A 17,972-nucleotide genomic window follows, 5' to 3' on the forward strand; every position below is an offset into this window, starting at 1 on the left:
AAGTTATGATTGATCATGTGACAAGGTCCGAAAATCACAAAATGGCGCCTAGATGACGTCATAGATATGTTACTGTCATGAAAACCTTATTGTGGCTAGATATTGTTATGAGACATGTTGACTGAAAATGTCATGTCATTCCGTGATGTCATTGTTGAGATATTGACGACACAAAATGTGGCAGAAAGAAAGAAGAACGAGATATGAAACTCGTCACACTAAGGACGAGTTAGGTGATACGCTTGGGGTCATCAGATGTCGGTCATCCGTGATCGACAAAGAAAAGAATGTGATATAGGCACCTTGAAATTATTCAGCGTGCATGCAAATCCGTTTCTCTAACCACTCGGCCACGGGACATCCACGGAAATGGTTAGGCAAAAAAAAAATGTATAGATATTACAGGGGGAAAAAGTCAATGCCCACTCAACAAACGGGGCCGCGTGAACATGTATTGCATTGCTAGACGGAAATGCGGCCTTGTAACGACTGATGTCGCTATGCCATTTCTGGCGACTTGGGAAAAATACGTGCCGTAGACATAAAACCTATAATCGGCTGGTTTTGATACCTTGCCTTTAATCACAATTTTCAGTGTGATGACGTCATCAAAGTACGAAACAATAAGCCAGTTCGGGGTTCCACTTTGAGCATGAGCAGAAAAAGGTCATCTGTACCAGGGATGGACATGAAAAAGTTCATTACTAATACTAAACAGCGTATGCATTCCATTCATGTGGAGCTAGATACCTCTATAGCAACATAAAGCCTGTCTTCAACTCCGTTGATAGAACAATGACAACCTGAAATTTCAAAGAGATGAGCGAGACGCTATATACACCTGGCCTAGAGTTAATTTATTCAGTTCTCATTCCTACTTCAAGTTGGGTTATGTTATTGTAATCATTCCCATCTGCAGTATAACAAAACCAAAGTGAGGGAAAAGGGGAGAGAAGAACGAGAGGTGGCAAAAGGAAAACTGCATGCACAACTGCAATCCATAGCATTGCGTGTGACAAGTGAAACAAATGTTTTAGTTGTTATAGCAGTGATTTATGAGCATAAACAGACACATAGACAGACAATGTCAAATTTAAAAACCATCAATTTAATGTCAGAGAAGATGGTAAACAAGATGCATTGAAACCGTAACTAAATCGAACATATTCAGATATAACATTCTTGAATTAAAAACAAGATAAAGAAAAATAAGGATTAAAAAAAAAAAACGCCGCACGAACATGCATTATATTCTTGATGCAAAGTTCCAAGGATTGTCTCATTAATTTAAAAGCAATGATTCCCTTATCACCACCAGCACCACACCACAATGACGTCTCTAAAATCAATGGTAGCACTATATCATTGTATCTTGCGTTGAATTAGCTCCCTTTTCCTAAACTACCAGTGAAACGTGCCATATTATATGGTGTAATTCGATCAGTAGTGACTGACTTTAAAGAAGAAAGATAATGCAACAAATTAAATGCTTACCACATTGCTTATAGGGCTATTCCAGTTTGGTACTGATCTGTTCTATTCTCCCAGATGCCAACAACACATATCACCTATGGCTAAACTAGTGAAACAGCCATGACGAAAATAAACGACAGAGAACCCTGTCAAAATCACTACACTAATTGGAAAGGTATTGCCCGAAATTCCTCATATAATATGAAGCAATATCAAGTCACTTCCTTCCCTGCCTGTCTTTAAAGGGGATGGCTAGTAACCGATCAGTGGGAATCAGTGGGAATGCTGAGGGATGATTGTTTCAATCCTTGTGGGATTCATTTAAGAGTACATTATATATCTACTGTTGTGTGAAAATTATTTGCTTCAGAACGGTCTCGTATTCAAGTAATGTGCAGATTAATGCCCCGTCACTGACCAGGGACGCTTACCTGGAAGCATTAAACTGCACATTACTTGAATATGAGACCATTCTGAAGCAAATAATTTTCACACAAGAATAGATATATAATGTACTCTTAAATGAATCCCACAAGGATTGGAACAATCATCCCTCAGCATTCCCACTGATTCCCACTGATCAGTTACTAGCCATCCCCTTTAACTCCGTTTTTGTCAAACAATAACAACCTGGAATTCTAAACAGATAAGCGAGACGCCATACACCTGGACTAGAGTTAATTAATTCAGTTCCCATTCCTGTTAGTTATGTAAACGTACACGTTCCTAAATATCCTGCTACAGTATAACAAGAACAAAATCTAAATGAAGAGAAAAGGAAAGAGAAAAAGAATGGTAGCAAGCGTGGCACTGTTTCAAGGGGCAATTTACAACATTACGCGTGACAAAATTAATGAAGCAAACCCAACCTCCAAACTCCAATACAAAACAAGGGAAATAGAGTAGCTGTGTTCATGACATCAGAGTGAAGCTGAACTGCTGAAAAAAAGAAAAGAAAAAAGAAATAAAAGGAAAAAGTCCTGCGGGACTCGATTAACTTCTCTCCTTCCGGTCGGGCATTATAAACACGCAGCGTGCTAAGCGATTCTGCCACACGGAAGATCCGAAGATCCTGTGCGAAACTTAAATCTATCTATGTATGCTATACACAACACAAATTTACATTGATATTCAGTTTTTTGGCGATATACGTCAAGTGACTGATAGCGCTGTTCAACTTCCCACGAGTGGCCGCGTGGATTCGATCAATATACAGTTACAAAGATAAATCGGGAATCGTTTCGACCAGATTCCATTCTCATTTTCAGTGATCGACACCGAAAATAATGTTAAGTAGCGACTTGAAGTATAATATAATATTGAGAAATATTCGTGAAGTCCAATTCTTTATGCAGTCCTACATAATTCAGATGAAATTGTTTCTGTCATGCAACCAATTGAAAATTTCGTGTGGTGTCGGCGTGTCCAAGTAAGTTGATTGGAAAGGATATGTGAATGAATATTTACCAATAGGTCTTTATATTGTAAAAAAAAAAATCAAACATGGCCATGCGGTCTTTTAAGAGCCATCTTCACTTTAACATTTGTAATTTCAAGTCCAAGTTGCCAGTCAAAGCAATGTGGTCTCCAACACAAAACAAAGGGATATTGTGTGTGTGTGTGTGTGTGTGTGTGTGTGTGTGTGTGTGTGTACGTTTACATGAAAACGTGATTTCTACATGGACGAAGGTGAATACTCCATAAAAGAAAAAAAGCAAAAGATGTAAGTATTTTGTTTCGTGTTCTTATGGGGTTCGAACCCGTACGTGTGCAACCTCACGTATCTTGTGACGTCGCCTTTATCCTCTCGGCCATACGTCTCGACGAGAAAATATGAGGAATGTAAACTTATGTATGTGAAAGATGAATCAGGAATCGTTTCGTCCACATTCCATTCGCATTTTCAGTTTTTAGCTGCAAAATTATCAACCTGATGAGGAGATTTGAAAAAATAAAATGCATGATTACTGCAGCTTATTGTCTGAGCTACCACATACTTAAGTTTCAGAGGAAATGGAGCAAAATCAGCTGAAATAAAGGTGGTGAAACGTTGTCAAGTCAATGCATGGTTTAAAAAAAAAAATCACCTCCCTTAGACATAACACGTCAACTTGTCTGATTTTGAGTCTTTACCTTTAATCACAATTTGAAGTATGATGGTAAGTCTTCTCGAACTAAGAGTGTGGAACGGAAGCTTCTACGTGAAAGATGAATCATGACGATCACCCGTGACCGACACATCTTTAAAGGGATCAGTTATTAGAGGTGGAAGACCTCGTGCCAAGATATTGTTTCAGCAATTCCAAAGCAATGATACCCTTACATTTAGGTATACCATAATTTCCCTCTGAAATCATTGGTATTATTCATGTACAATTGCTTGCCTTGTCCATAAACTTTGCTTTATAAACTTTCAGTGAAAGGTGTTATAACATAATTCTGTAACGCCATTAGCAGTGATTGACTACATAAATAAAGATATATCAAATTGAACGCTTAGCGCGTATAAAAGGGGGATTTTAGCCTGATGTTGTGTTATTCACTGCTCAGATACCAACAACACTCATCACCTACGGTTACGTATAGAGAAATAGCCATGGCGAAAATAAGGTTTTCCTTTTCTTTGGCAGATAGACACACAACCCCTTTGAACACACTATAATTGACATGGAGGGACATGAAAAAGTTCATTACTACTACTAAACAGTGATGCCTTCTACTCATGTGGCACAAGATACCTCTATAGCAGCATAAAACCTGTCTACAATTCCGTTATTGGGTCAAACAATAGCAACCTGGAATTTCAAAGAAACGAGCGAGACGCCATACACCTGTCCTAGAGTTAATTTATTCAGTTGCCATTCCTGCTCCAGTTGAGTTATGTAAATTATTTTCCGACCTGTCTTGTGCAGTGTAACAGGAACAAACGTAGAGAAAAGGAAAGAGAAAACGAAAGGTGGCAAGCGGGGCACTGTATATCAAGGGCAATTTACAACATTACGTATGATAAATGAAGCAAATCCAACCTCCAGCCTCCGACAAAAAAAAAAAAAAGGGAACTTGAGTGACTGTGTGTCGTGGGGTAATGACATCGGAATGAGGCTGAACTGCCAAAAGAAAAACAAAGAAAGAGAGAGAGAGAAAAAAAAAAATAATAGCGTCCTGCGGGTCCCGAACATCTCGTCCTAAGGTAGTGCATAATGACCATGCAGCGCGCTAAGCGACTATAAAGCCACACGGCTGTCCCGAAGATTGGATGTGAAATTCATATCTTTATATCATTTACAACATGAAAAAGTTCATTACTACTACTAAACAGTGATGCCTTCCATTCATGTGGCACAAGATACCTCTATAGCAACATAAAACCTGTCTACAACTCCGTTATTGGGTCAAACAATAACAACCTGGAATTTCAAAGAGATGAGCGAGACGCCATACACCTGGACTAGAGTTAATCAATTCAGCTCCCATTCCTGCCAGTTATCTAAACGTACATGTTCCTACCTATCCTGTTACAATATTACAAGAACCAATGAAGAGAAAAGGAAAGAGCAAACGAAAGGTGGCAAGCGGGACACTGTAACAAGGGGCAATTTACAACATTAAGTGTGACAAAATTAATGAAGCAAACCCAATCTCCAAACTCCAATACAAAACGAGGGAAATAGAGCAGCCGTGTTCACGGGTTACGTATACTTGGTAAAATAATACGATAAATGACATCGGAGTAAAGCTGAATTGCCGGAAAAAAAAAAAAAAAAAGAAAGAGAAAACTTCCGCGGGAGTCGAACTTCTCGCCTTCCGGTATGGCGTTATGAACACCCAGCGCGCTAAGCGATTACGCCATATGGCTGTCCTGGAGATTCTTTGCGAAACTTAAATGTATGATTATACTGTCGTGACAGTGCTGACTGAGATGGCGCTATTCAACTTCCCACAAGTGGCCGCGTGGATTCGACCAATATACAGTTGCAAAGAACAATCGGGAATCATTCCGTACAGATTGCATTCTCATTTTCAGTTTTTAACTACAAAATTGTCGACCTGATGAGGAGATTTGAAAATATAAAATGCATGATGACTGCAGCTTATTGTCTCAGCTACAACATATTTATGTTTCAGAGGAAATGGAGCAAAATCAGATGAGGTAAAGGTGCTTAAACGTTGTCAAGTCAATGCATGGTTTGAAAAAAAATCACCTCCCATAGACATAACACGTAAACTTGTCTGATTTTGAGTCTTTACCTTTAATCACAATTTCTAGTATGATGACGTCATCATATATCAAAACCATCACATGGACTTGAGAGACAAATGTTCAAAGTACAACATATCTGAATTTGGGATAATATTGAGCTTAAACAACAGAGATACGAGCAAATGAATGTCAGAAACAGTACCTCAAAAAAATCAATTCCACTTTTTTTATATAAAATGACGATTTGATGACGTCATCGCGTTTCTCTGGCAATATTGATACTTGGAATGTTATTTACAATTCATATGCTTTTGTAATATGCAATAGAAATATAGGGTCAACGGACGATTTAAAGAGCTATGACGAAATAAACAAAGACATATTTTTTCACTATATTTGCAGAAAGACGCGCGTGCGGAATTTCAACTTTGACGCCTGTGCATTCCTTTGTTATGGGTCGAAATCGATCGGAAATCAATGGATACTGTTACTCAAAGTATCAGGAATCCAAATCAGTCAAAAAAATTGCATTTCCATGTTTCTTAAGCGCTCTGCGCGCGAAATTGCGCGGACGGACGCGCACGCGAGAAAATGTTTGAAACGCTTATAATTGTCTGAAACTTCGAGATTTCCCATTGGGAAGTCGTTTTGAGCCTTTTAAAATTTTGACGCGCGCTTACGCGCGCCTAATGATGACCTGGGTAACTAGCGTTAGAAAGTAAGATAGAGCGTGACCTGAACTTTATGTCCAGCGAAAATGATACAGAAATGACATCTAGTTATGAAGTTATGATTGATCATGTGACAAGGTCCGAAAATCACAAAATGGCGCCTAGATGACGTCATAGATATGTTACTGTCATGAAAACCTTATTGTGGCTAGATATTGTTATGAGACATGTTGACTGAAAATGTCATGTCATTCCGTGATGTCATTGTTGAGATATTGACGACACAAAATGTGGCAGAAAGAAAGAAGAATAAAAAAAAAGAGAAATTTTGACAATTACAATAGGTGATACGCTGATAGCGTATCACCTAATAAAGAGAGATTTTGACAATCACAATAGGTGATACGCTGATAGCGTATCACCTAATAAAAAAAAAGAAATTTTGACAATCACAATAGGTGATACGCTGATAGCGTATCACCTAACGAGACATGAAAACTCGTCACATTGAGGACGAGTTAGGTGATACGCTTGTGGTCATCAGATGACAGTCATCTGTGATCGACAAAGAAAAGAATGTGATATAGGCACCTTAAAGTTATATTGAGCCTGCTTGCGAAACCGTTTTTGTAACCACTCGGCCACGGGTCATCCACGGAAATGGTAAGACAAAAAAAAAAACAAAAAACCAATGTATAGATATAACAGGGGGAAAGTCAATGCCCACTCAACTAACGTGGCCGTGTGAACATCTATTGCATTGCTAGACGGAAAAGCGGCCTTGTAACGACTGAGGTCGCTATGCCATTTCTGGCAACTTGGAAAAAATACGTCCCGCAGACATAAAACCTATAATCGGCTGGTTTTGATACCTTGCCTTTAATCATAATTTTCAGTGTAATGACGTCATCAAATTAATAAACAATGACATCGTCTTGAAAGACAATTGTTCAAAGTACAACACCTCAGTCGTCGTCATTACATACTATGATCGGTTTGACAAAGTCAACCTGCAAAAGTTTGCTACAGTCGAAGCAATGTGGTCTCCAACACACAAAGAAGAGGGATATGGCGTGTGTGTGTGTCTGTGTGTGTGTATAGGTGCGTTTATATACGAACGTGATTTCTACATGGACGAATATGTAATACAAAGTTGAGGAAAAAAACAGTAAATAGCTAAGTATTTTGTTTCGTGATCTTGTGGGGTTCGAACCCGCAACCTCACGTCTCTGAGACGTCGCCTTTAACCACTCGGCCATACGTCTCGACAAGAAAATATGGGGAACATTATGGACTTGAAAGACAGTTGTTCAATATATAACACATTCATCGTACGTTGTCAGTTTGCTATTGACATGACGATCTATCATACGACTATGAGGCAGGTATTATAACCTGTATGAAATTATTATAGGCATGGTTATCAAATTCCCCTAAAATTTCCTTATAATTGCCTTATTTTTACACACAGTTATGCTATCCCTTTAAACTCGTCACAGTTTAATTAGAATCATTAACATCATACATTAGTACCATATTCAGTTCCATAGCTGATCACGTTTGCTAATTAATTAGGATTAATTGTCTAGAATGTGTCATATGGCCAACCTGTATACACACGTATACACACACACACACACAATGCTAAATGTATGTATCAAACATCTGTAACACAACTTTGAACTTACTGTAGGAATTATCGCTGCACTTATCATTCATACTTTTTATCACCATCTGAAACTCCACAAAAACCACTAATTGACAAATAATCATCAATACAGAAGACTGACTTAAAGGAACAATGTAAATACCTTTTTTACAATGTATAGCTTGTTACATGTGTAAATCAGCACAAAGTAACCACGAATACATTGTGTTACTGAATTGATATGAACAAATTTCATTTTGTTACAATATACTATATCAGTTTAAAAAGCCCAGCCTGCAAAATTTTGCAGCAGTCGAAGTAATGCAGTCTCCAACGCAAAACAAAGGTATACTGTGTGAGTGTGTGCGTATAGGTGTGTTTACATGCAAACGTGTTTTCTACATGGACGAAGGTGTAGTACTCCATTGAAGAGAAAAAAAAGTTAAAAAAAATAATTATTTTCTTTCGTGCTCTTGTGAGGATCGAACCCGTACGTGTGCAACCTCATGGTTTCTGAGACGACGCCTCTAACCGCTCGGCCATTCGTCTCGACGAGAAAATTAGAGGAACGTAAACTTATGTACGTGAAAGATGAATCAGGAATCGTTTCGTCCGCATTCCATTCTCATTTTCAGTTTTAAATTGCAAAATTGTCAACCTCATGAGGATATTTCAAAGAATAAAATGCATGATTACTGCAGATTATTGTCACAGCTACAACATACTTAAGTTTCAGAGGAAATGAAGCAAAATCAGCTGAGATAAAGGTGCTTAAACGTTGTCAAGTCAATGCATGGTTTCTAAAAAAATCACCTCCCATAGACATAACACGTAAACTTGTCCGATTTTGCGTCTTTACCTTTAAACACAATTTAAAGCATGATGACGTCATCAAATTTCAAAACTATGACATGGACTTGAAAGGCAAATGTTCAAAGTACAACATATCTGAATTTGGGATAATATTGAGCTTAAACAACAGAGATACGAGCAAATGAATGTCAGAAACAGTACCTTAAAAAATTTAATTCCACTTTTTTTATTTCAGATGATGATATGATGACGTCATAATGTATTCATGGAGATATTGATGCTTGAAACGTTATTTCCAATTCATATGTTTTTGTAATATGCAATAAAAACATAGGGTAACCAGACGTTTTAAAGAGCTATGGCGAAATAAACAAAGACATGTTTTTCGCTATATTTGCACATAGACGCGCACACGAAATTTCAACTTTGCCGCCAACGCATTCCTTTGTTATAGGTCAAAATTGATCGGAAATCAATGGATATTGTTGCTTAATGTATCAGGAATCCAAATCTGTCAAAAAATGTGCATTTTCATGTTGCTTACGCGCACTACGCGCGAAAATGTGCGGACGGACGCGAACGCGCGAAACGCTTAAAATTGTCTGAAACTTCGAGATTTCCCATTGGTAAGTTGTTTTGAGCCTTTTAAAAGTTTGACGCGCGCGTACGCGCGCGTAATAATGTCCTAGGTAATTAGCATTAAAATGTAAGATAGAGAGTGACCTGAACTTAATGTCCACCGAAAATGATACAGAAATTACCTTTATTTATGAAGTTATGATCGATCATGTAACATGGTCCGAAAATCACAAAATGGCGCCTAGATGACGTCATAGACATGTTACTGTCATGAAAACCTTATTGTGGCTAGATATTGTCATGAGACATGTTCCCTGAAAATGTCATGTCATTCTGTAATGTCACTCTTGAGATATTGATGACACAAAATTGTCCAGAAAGAAAGAAGAATAAAAAGAAACGAGACATGAAAACTCGTCACATTGAGGACGAGTTAGGTGATACGCTTGTGGTCATCAGATGACAGTCATCTGTGATCGACAAAGAAAAGAATGTGATATAGGCACCTTAAGGTTATATTGAGCGTGCTTGCGAAACCGTTTTTGTAACCACTCGGCCACGGGTCATCCACGGAAATGGTAAGACAAAAAAAAAAAAAAAAAACCAATGTATAGATATAACAGGGGGAAAGTCAATGCCCACTCAACTAACGTGGCCGTGTGAACATCTATTGCATTGCTAGACGGAAAAGCGGCCTTGTAACGACTGAGGTCGCTATGCCATTTCTGGCAACTTGGAAAAAATACGTCCCGCAGACATAAAACCTATAATCGGCTGGTTTTGATACCTTGCCTTTAATCATAATTTTCAGTGTAATGACGTCATCAAATTAATAAACAATGACATCGTCTTGAAAGACAATTGTTCAAAGTACAACACCTCAGTCGTCGTCATTACATACTATGATCGGTTTGACAAAGTCAACCTGCAAAATGTTGCTGCAGTCGAAGCAATGTGGTCTCCAACACACAAAAAAGAGGGATATGGCGTGTGTGTGTGTCTGTGTGTGTGTATAGGTGCGTTTATATACGAACGTGATTTCTACATGGACGAATATGAAATACAAAATTGAAGAAAAAAAGTAAAATAAAAAAAAAAATGTTTCGTGATCTTGTGGGGTTCGAACCCGCAATCTCACGTCTCTGAGACGGCGCCTTTAACCACTCGGCCATACGTCTCGACGAGAAAATATGGGGAACGTAAACTTATGTATGTGAAAGATACATGGGGAATCGTTTTGTCCACATTCCATTTTCATTTTCAGTTTAAAACTGCAAAATTGTCAATCTGATGAGGAGATTTCAAAGAATAAAATGCATGATTACTGCAGCTTACTGTCTCAGCTACAACATATTAAAGTTTCAGAGGAAATGAAGCAAAATCAGCTGAGATAAAGGTGCTTAAACGTTGTTAAGTCAATTGATGCTTTTAAAAAAAATCACCTCCCATAGACAATACACGTAAACTTGTCCGATTTTGCGTCTTTACCTTTAATCACAATTTAAGGTATGATGACGTCATCAAATATCAAAAGCATGACATGGACTTAAAAGGCAAATGTTCAAAGTACAACATATCTGAATTTGGGATAATATTGAGCTTAAACAACAGAGATACGAGCAAATGAATGTCAGAAACAGTACCTTAAAAAAATTAATTCCACTTTTTTGATTTCAGATGACGATATGATGACGTCATATTTTAATTATGGAAATAATGATACTTGAAACGTTATTTTCAATTCATATGCTTTTGTAATATGCAATAAAAACATAGGGTCACCTGACGTTTTAAAGAGCTATGGCGAAATAAACAAAGACATGTTTTTTCACTATATTTGCACATAGATGCGCACGCGAAATTTCAACTTTGACGCCAGTGCATTGCTTTGTTATTTGTCAAAATCTATCAGAAATCAATGGATATTGTTACTCAAAGTATCAGGAATCCAGATCAGTCAAAAAATGTGCATTTTCATGTTACTGACGCGCTGTGCGCGCGAAAATGCGCGGACGGACGCGCACGCGCAAAATTGTTTGAAACGCTTAAAATTGTCTGAAACTTCGAGATTTCCCATTGGAAAGTTGTTTTGAGCCTTTTAAATGTTTGACGCGCGCTTACGCGTCCTAGATGACGTCCTAGGTAATTAGCATCTGAGAAAGAAAGAGCGTGACCTGAACTTTATGTCCACAAAAACTGATACAGAAAGGACCTTTAGTTATGAAGTTATGATCGATCATGTAACATGGTCCGAAAATCACAAAATGGCGCCTAGATGACGTCATAGATACGTTACTGTCATGAAAACCTTATTGTGGCTAGATATTGTCATGAGACATGTTGACTGAAAATGTCATGTTACTCCGTAATGTCATTCTTGAGATATTGACGACACAAAATAGGCCAGAAAGAAAGAAGAATAAGAAACGAGATATGAAACTTGTCACACTGAGGACAAGTTAGGTGATACGCTTGGGGCATCAGATGTCGGTCATCTGTGATCGACAAAGAAAAGAATGTGATATAGGCACCTTGAAGTTATATTGAGCGTGCATGCGAAACCGTTTCTCTAACCACTCGGCCACGGGACATCCACGGAAATGGTAAGAAAAAAAAATGTATAGATATAACAGGAGAAAAGTCAATGCTCACTCAACAAACGTGGCCGCGTGAACACGTATTGCATTGCTAGACGGAAATACGGCCTTGTAACGACTGATGTCGCAAGGCCATTTCTGGCAAATTGGGAAAAATACGTCCCGTACACATAAAATCTATAATCGGCTGGTTTTGATACCTTGCCTTTGATCACGATTTTCAGTGTGATGACGTCATCAAAGTACAAAACAATGATATGGACTTGAAAGACAATTGTTCAAAGTACAACACCTCCGTCGTCGTCATTACAAACTATGATCGGTTCGAAAGTGAGCCTACAAAAATTTGCAGCAGTCTAAGCAATGTGGTCTCCAACACAAAACAGAGGGATATTGTGTGTGTGTGTTTGTGTGTATAGGTGCGTTTATATCCGAACGTAATTTCTACATGGACGAAATGTGTAATACACCATTGAAGAGAAAACAAAAGTAAAATAGTTAAGTATTTTGTTTCGTGCTCTTATGGGGTTCGAACCCGCACGTGTGCAACCTCACGTCTCTGAGACGTCGCCTTTAACCTCTCAGTCATACGTCTCGACGAGAAAATATGAGGAACGTAAGCTTTTATGTGAAAGATGAATCAGGAATCGTTTCGTCCACCTTCCATTCTCATTTTCAGTTTTAAGCCGCAAAATTGTCAACCTGATGAGATTTGAAAAGAAGTAAAATGTATGATTACTGCAGCTTATTGTCTCAGCTACAACATGCTTAAATTTCAGAGGAAATGATGCAAAATCAAGTGAGGTAAAGGTGCTCGAGCGTTATCGAGGCAATGCATGGTTAAAAAACAAAAATCCGCTCCCATAGACATAACGTATAATCTTCGCTGATTTCGGTATCTTGCCATTTATTAATCACAACTTCTAGCATGATGACGTCATCAAATTAGAAAACATCGATATGGACTTCAAAGACAGGTGTTCAATGTATACCATATTCATCGTACGTTGTCAGTTTGCTATTGACATGACGATCGATCACACGTATATGAGGCAGCTATTAGTACCTGTATGAAATTATTATAGGCATGGTTATCAGATTCCCCTAAAATTTCCTTATAATTGCTTTATTTTTACACACAGTTAAGCTATCCCTTTAAACTCGTCACAGTTTAATTTGAATCGTTAACATCATACATTAGTACTATATTCAGTTCCATAGCTGATCACGTTTGCTAATTAAGATTAATTGTCTAGAATGTGTCATATGGCCAACCTGTATACACACGTATACACACACACACTATGCTAAATGTATGTATCAAACCTCTGTAACTCAACTTTGAACTAACTGTAGGAATTATCGCTGCACTTATCATCCATACTTTTTATCACTATCTGAAACTCCACAAAAACCACTAATTGACAAATAATCATCAATACAGAAGACTGACTTAAAGGAACAATTCAAATACCTTTTTTACTATGTATAGCTTGTTACACGTATAAATCAGCACAAAGTAACCACGACTACATTGTGTTACTGAATTGATATGAACAAATTTCATTTTGTTATAAGATCATTTTGAAAAGCCAGCCTGAAAAATTTTGCAGCAGTCGAAGAAATGCAGACTCCAACGCAAAACAAAGGTATACTGTGTGAGTGTGTGCGTATAGGTCTGTTTACATGCAAATGTGATTTCTACATGGACGAAGGTGTAGTACTCCATTGAAGAAAAAAAAAGTAAAAAAAAAATAATTATTTTCTTTCGTGCTCTTGTGAGGATCGAACCCGTACGTGTGCAACCTCGTTTCTGAGACGACGCCTCTAACCACTCGGCCATACGTCTCGACGAGAAAATTAGAGGAACGTAAACTTATCTACGTGAAAGATGAATCAGGAATCATTTCGTCCGCATTCCATTCTCATTTTCAGTGTTAAATTGCAAAATTGTCAACCTCATGAGGAGATTTCAAAGAATAAAATGCATGATTACTGCAGCTTATTGTCACAGCTACAACATACTTAAGTTTCAGAGGAAATGAAGCAAAATCAGCTGAGATAAAGGTGCTTAAACGTTGTCAAGTCAATGCATGGTTTCTAAAAAAATCACCTCCCATAGACATAACACGTAAACTTGTCCGATTTTGCGTCTTTACCTTTAAACACAATTTAAAGTATGATGACGTCATCAAATTTCAAAACTATGACATGGACTTGAAAGGTAAATGTTCAAAGTACAACATATCTGAATTTGGGATAATATTGAGCTTAAACAACAGAGATACGAGCAAATGAATGTCAGAAACAGTACCTCAAAAAAATTAATTCCACTTTTTTGATTTCAGATGATGATATGATGACGTCATAATGTATTCATGGAGATATTGATACTTGAAACGTTATTTCCAATTCATATGTTTTTGTAATATGCAATAAAAACATAGGGTAACCAGACGTTTTAAAGAGCTATGGCGAAATAAACAAAGACATGTTTTTCGCTATATTTGCACATAGACGCGCACACGAAATTTCAACTTTGACGCCAACGCATTCCTTTGTTATAGGTCAAAATTGATCGGAAATCAAAGGATATTGTTGCTTAATGTATCAGGAATCCAAATCTGTCAAAAAATGTGCATTTTCATTTTGCTTACGCGCACTACGCGCGAAAATGTGCGGACGGACGCGGACGCGCGAAACGCTTAAAATTGTCTGAAACTTCGAGATTTCCCATTGGTAAGTTGTTTTGAGCCTTTTAAAAGTTTGACGCGCGCGTACGCGCGCGTAATAATGTCTTAGGTAATTAGCATTAAAATGCAAGATAGAGCGTGACCTGAACTTAATGTCCACCGAAAATGATACAGAAATGACCTTTAGTTATGAAGTTATGATCGATCATGTAACATGGTCCGAAAATCACAAAATGGCGCCTAGATGACGTCATAGATATGTTACTGTCATGAAAACCTTATTGTGGCTAGATTTTGTCATGAGACATGTTCCCTGAAAATGTCATGTTATTCCGTAATGTCATTCTTGAGATATTGATGACACAAAATTGTCCAGAAAGAAAGAAGAATAACGAGATACGAAACTCGTCAGACTGACGAGTTAGGTGATACGCTTGGGGTTATCAGATGTCGGTCATCGGTGATCGACAAAGAAAAGAATGTGATATGGGCACCTTGAAGTTATAATTTAGTTTGCATGCAAAACCGTTTCCCTAACCTCTCGGCCACGGGACATCCACGGAAATGGTAAGGCAAAAAAGAAATGTATAGATATTACAGGGAGAAAAGTCAATGCCCACTCAACCAACGTGGCCGCGTGAACATGTATTGCATTGCTACAGGGAAATGCGGTCTTGTAACTACTGATGTCGCTATGCCATTTCTGGCAACTTGGGAAAAATACGTGCCGTAAACATAAAACCTATAATCGGCTGGTTTTGATACCTTGCCTTTAGTCACAATTTTCAGTGTGATGACGTCATCAAAGTACAAAATAATGATGTGGTCTTGAAAGACAATTGTTCAAAGTACAACACCTTCGTCGTCGTCATGACATTATTATGATCAGTTTGACAAAGTCAGCCTGCAAAATTTTGCAGCAGTCGAAGCAATATGGTCTCCAACACAAAAAAAAGGGATATGGTGTGTGTGTGTGTGTCTGTGTGTGTATAGGTGCGTTTATATACGAATGTGATTTCTACATGGACGAATATGTAATACAAAATTGAAGAAAAAAAAGTAGAATAGCTAAGTATTTTGTTTCGTGGTCTTGTGGGGTTCGAACCCGCACGTGTGCAACCTCACGTCTCTGAGACGTCGCCTTTAACCACTCGGCCATACGTCTCGACGAAAAAAAAAGAGGAACGTAAAGTTATGTATGTGAAAGATGAATCAGGAATCGTTTTGTCCACATTCCATTCTCATTTTCAGTTTTAAACTGCAAAATTGTCAAACTAATGAGGAGATTTCAAAGAATAACATGCATGATTACTGCAGCTTATTGTCTCAGTTACCACACACTTAAGTTACAGAGGAAATGGAGCAAAATCATCTGAGATAAAGGTGCTTAAACGTTGTCAAGTCAATGCACATTAAAAAAAAATCACCTCCCATAGAGATAACACGTAAACTTGTCTGATTTTGAGTCTTTACCTTTAATAACAATTTGAAGTATGATGGTAAGTCTTCTCGAACCAAGAGTGTGGAACATAAGCTTCTACGTGAAAGATGAATCATGACGATCACCCGTGACCGACACATCTTCAAAGGGATCAGTTATTAGAAGTGGAAGCCCTCGTGCCAAGCATATTGTCTCAGCAATTCCAAAGCAATGATACCCTTACATTTATGCATACCATAATTTCCCTCTGAAATCAATGGTAGGTATATTCATGTACAATTGCTTGCCTTGTCCATAAACTTTGCTTTACAAACTTTCAGTGAAACGTGTCATAACATAATTCTGTAACTCCATTAGCAGGGATTGACTTCATAAAGAAGGATAACGCTTAGCGCGTATAACTAAGGGGGATTTTAGCCTGATGCTCTGTTATTCACTGCTCAGATACCAACAACACTCATTACCTACGGCTACGTATAGAGAAACAGCCATGACGAAAATAAGTTATTCCTTTTCTTTGGCAGATAGACACACAACCCCTTTAAACCACACTACAATTGACATGGAGGGACATGAAAAAGTTCATTACTACTACTAAACAGTGATGCCTTCTACTCATGTGGCACAAGATACCTCTATAGCAACATAAAACCTGTCTACAATTCCGTTATTGGGTCAAACAATAACATCCTGGAATTTCAAAGAGATGAGCGAGACGCCATACACCTGGCCTAGAGTTAATTCATTCAGTTGCCATTCCTGCTCCAGTTGAGTTATGAAAATTATTTTCCGACCTGTTTTGTGACAATATAACAGGAACAAACGTAGAGAAAAGGAAAGGGAAAAGGAAAGGTGGGAAGCGGGGCACTGTACCAAGGGCAATTTAAACAATACGTATGATAAATGAAGCAAATCCAACCTCCAGCCTCCGACAAAAAAAAAGGAACTTGAGCGACTGTGTGTCGTGGGGTAGTATAATTGATAAGATAATACGATAAATGACATCGATCGGAATAAAGCTGAACTGCCAAAAGAAACACAAAGAAAGAGAGAAAAAAAAAATGATAGCGTCCTGCGGGTCTCGAACATCTCGTCCTAAGGTAGTGCATAATGACCATGCAGCGCGCTAAGTGACTATAAAGCCACACGGCTGTACCGAAGATTGGATGTGAAATTTATCTTTGATCTTTATATATATATATATATATATATATATATATATATATATACATATATATATACATATTTATTTATCTAAAATATTTATACCATATACAACATGAAAAAGTTCATTACTACTACTAAACAGTGATGCTTTCCATTCATGTGGCACAAGATACCTCTATAGCAACATATAACCTGTCTACAACTCCGTTATTGGGTCAAACAATAACAACCTGGAATTTCAAAGAGATGAGCGAGACGCCATACACCTGGACTAGAGTTAATCAATTCAGCTCCCATTCCTGCAAGTTATTTAAACGTACATGTTCCTACCTATCCTGTTGCAGTATAACAATAACCAATGAAGAGAAAAGGAAAGAGCAAACGAAAGGTGGCAAGCGGGAAACTGTAACAAGGGGCAATTTACAACATTAAGTGTGACAAAATTAATGAAGCAAACCCAATCTCCAAACTCCAATACAAAACAAGGGAAATAGAGCAGCCGTGTTCACGGGTTACGTACACTTGATAAAATAATACGATAAATGACATCGGAGTAAAGCTGAACTGCCGAAAAAAAAAGAGAAAAAAAGAAAGAACGGATAAAAGTCCTGCGGGAGTCGAACCTCTCGCCTTCCGGTATGGCGTTATGAACAACCAGCGCGCTAACCGATTATGCTACATGGCTGTCC

The sequence above is a fragment of the Diadema setosum genome, chromosome 5 (assembly GCF_964275005.1).
Source record: "Diadema setosum chromosome 5, eeDiaSeto1, whole genome shotgun sequence".
In the NCBI taxonomy this organism is placed as follows: Eukaryota; Metazoa; Echinodermata; class Echinoidea; order Diadematoida; family Diadematidae; genus Diadema; species Diadema setosum.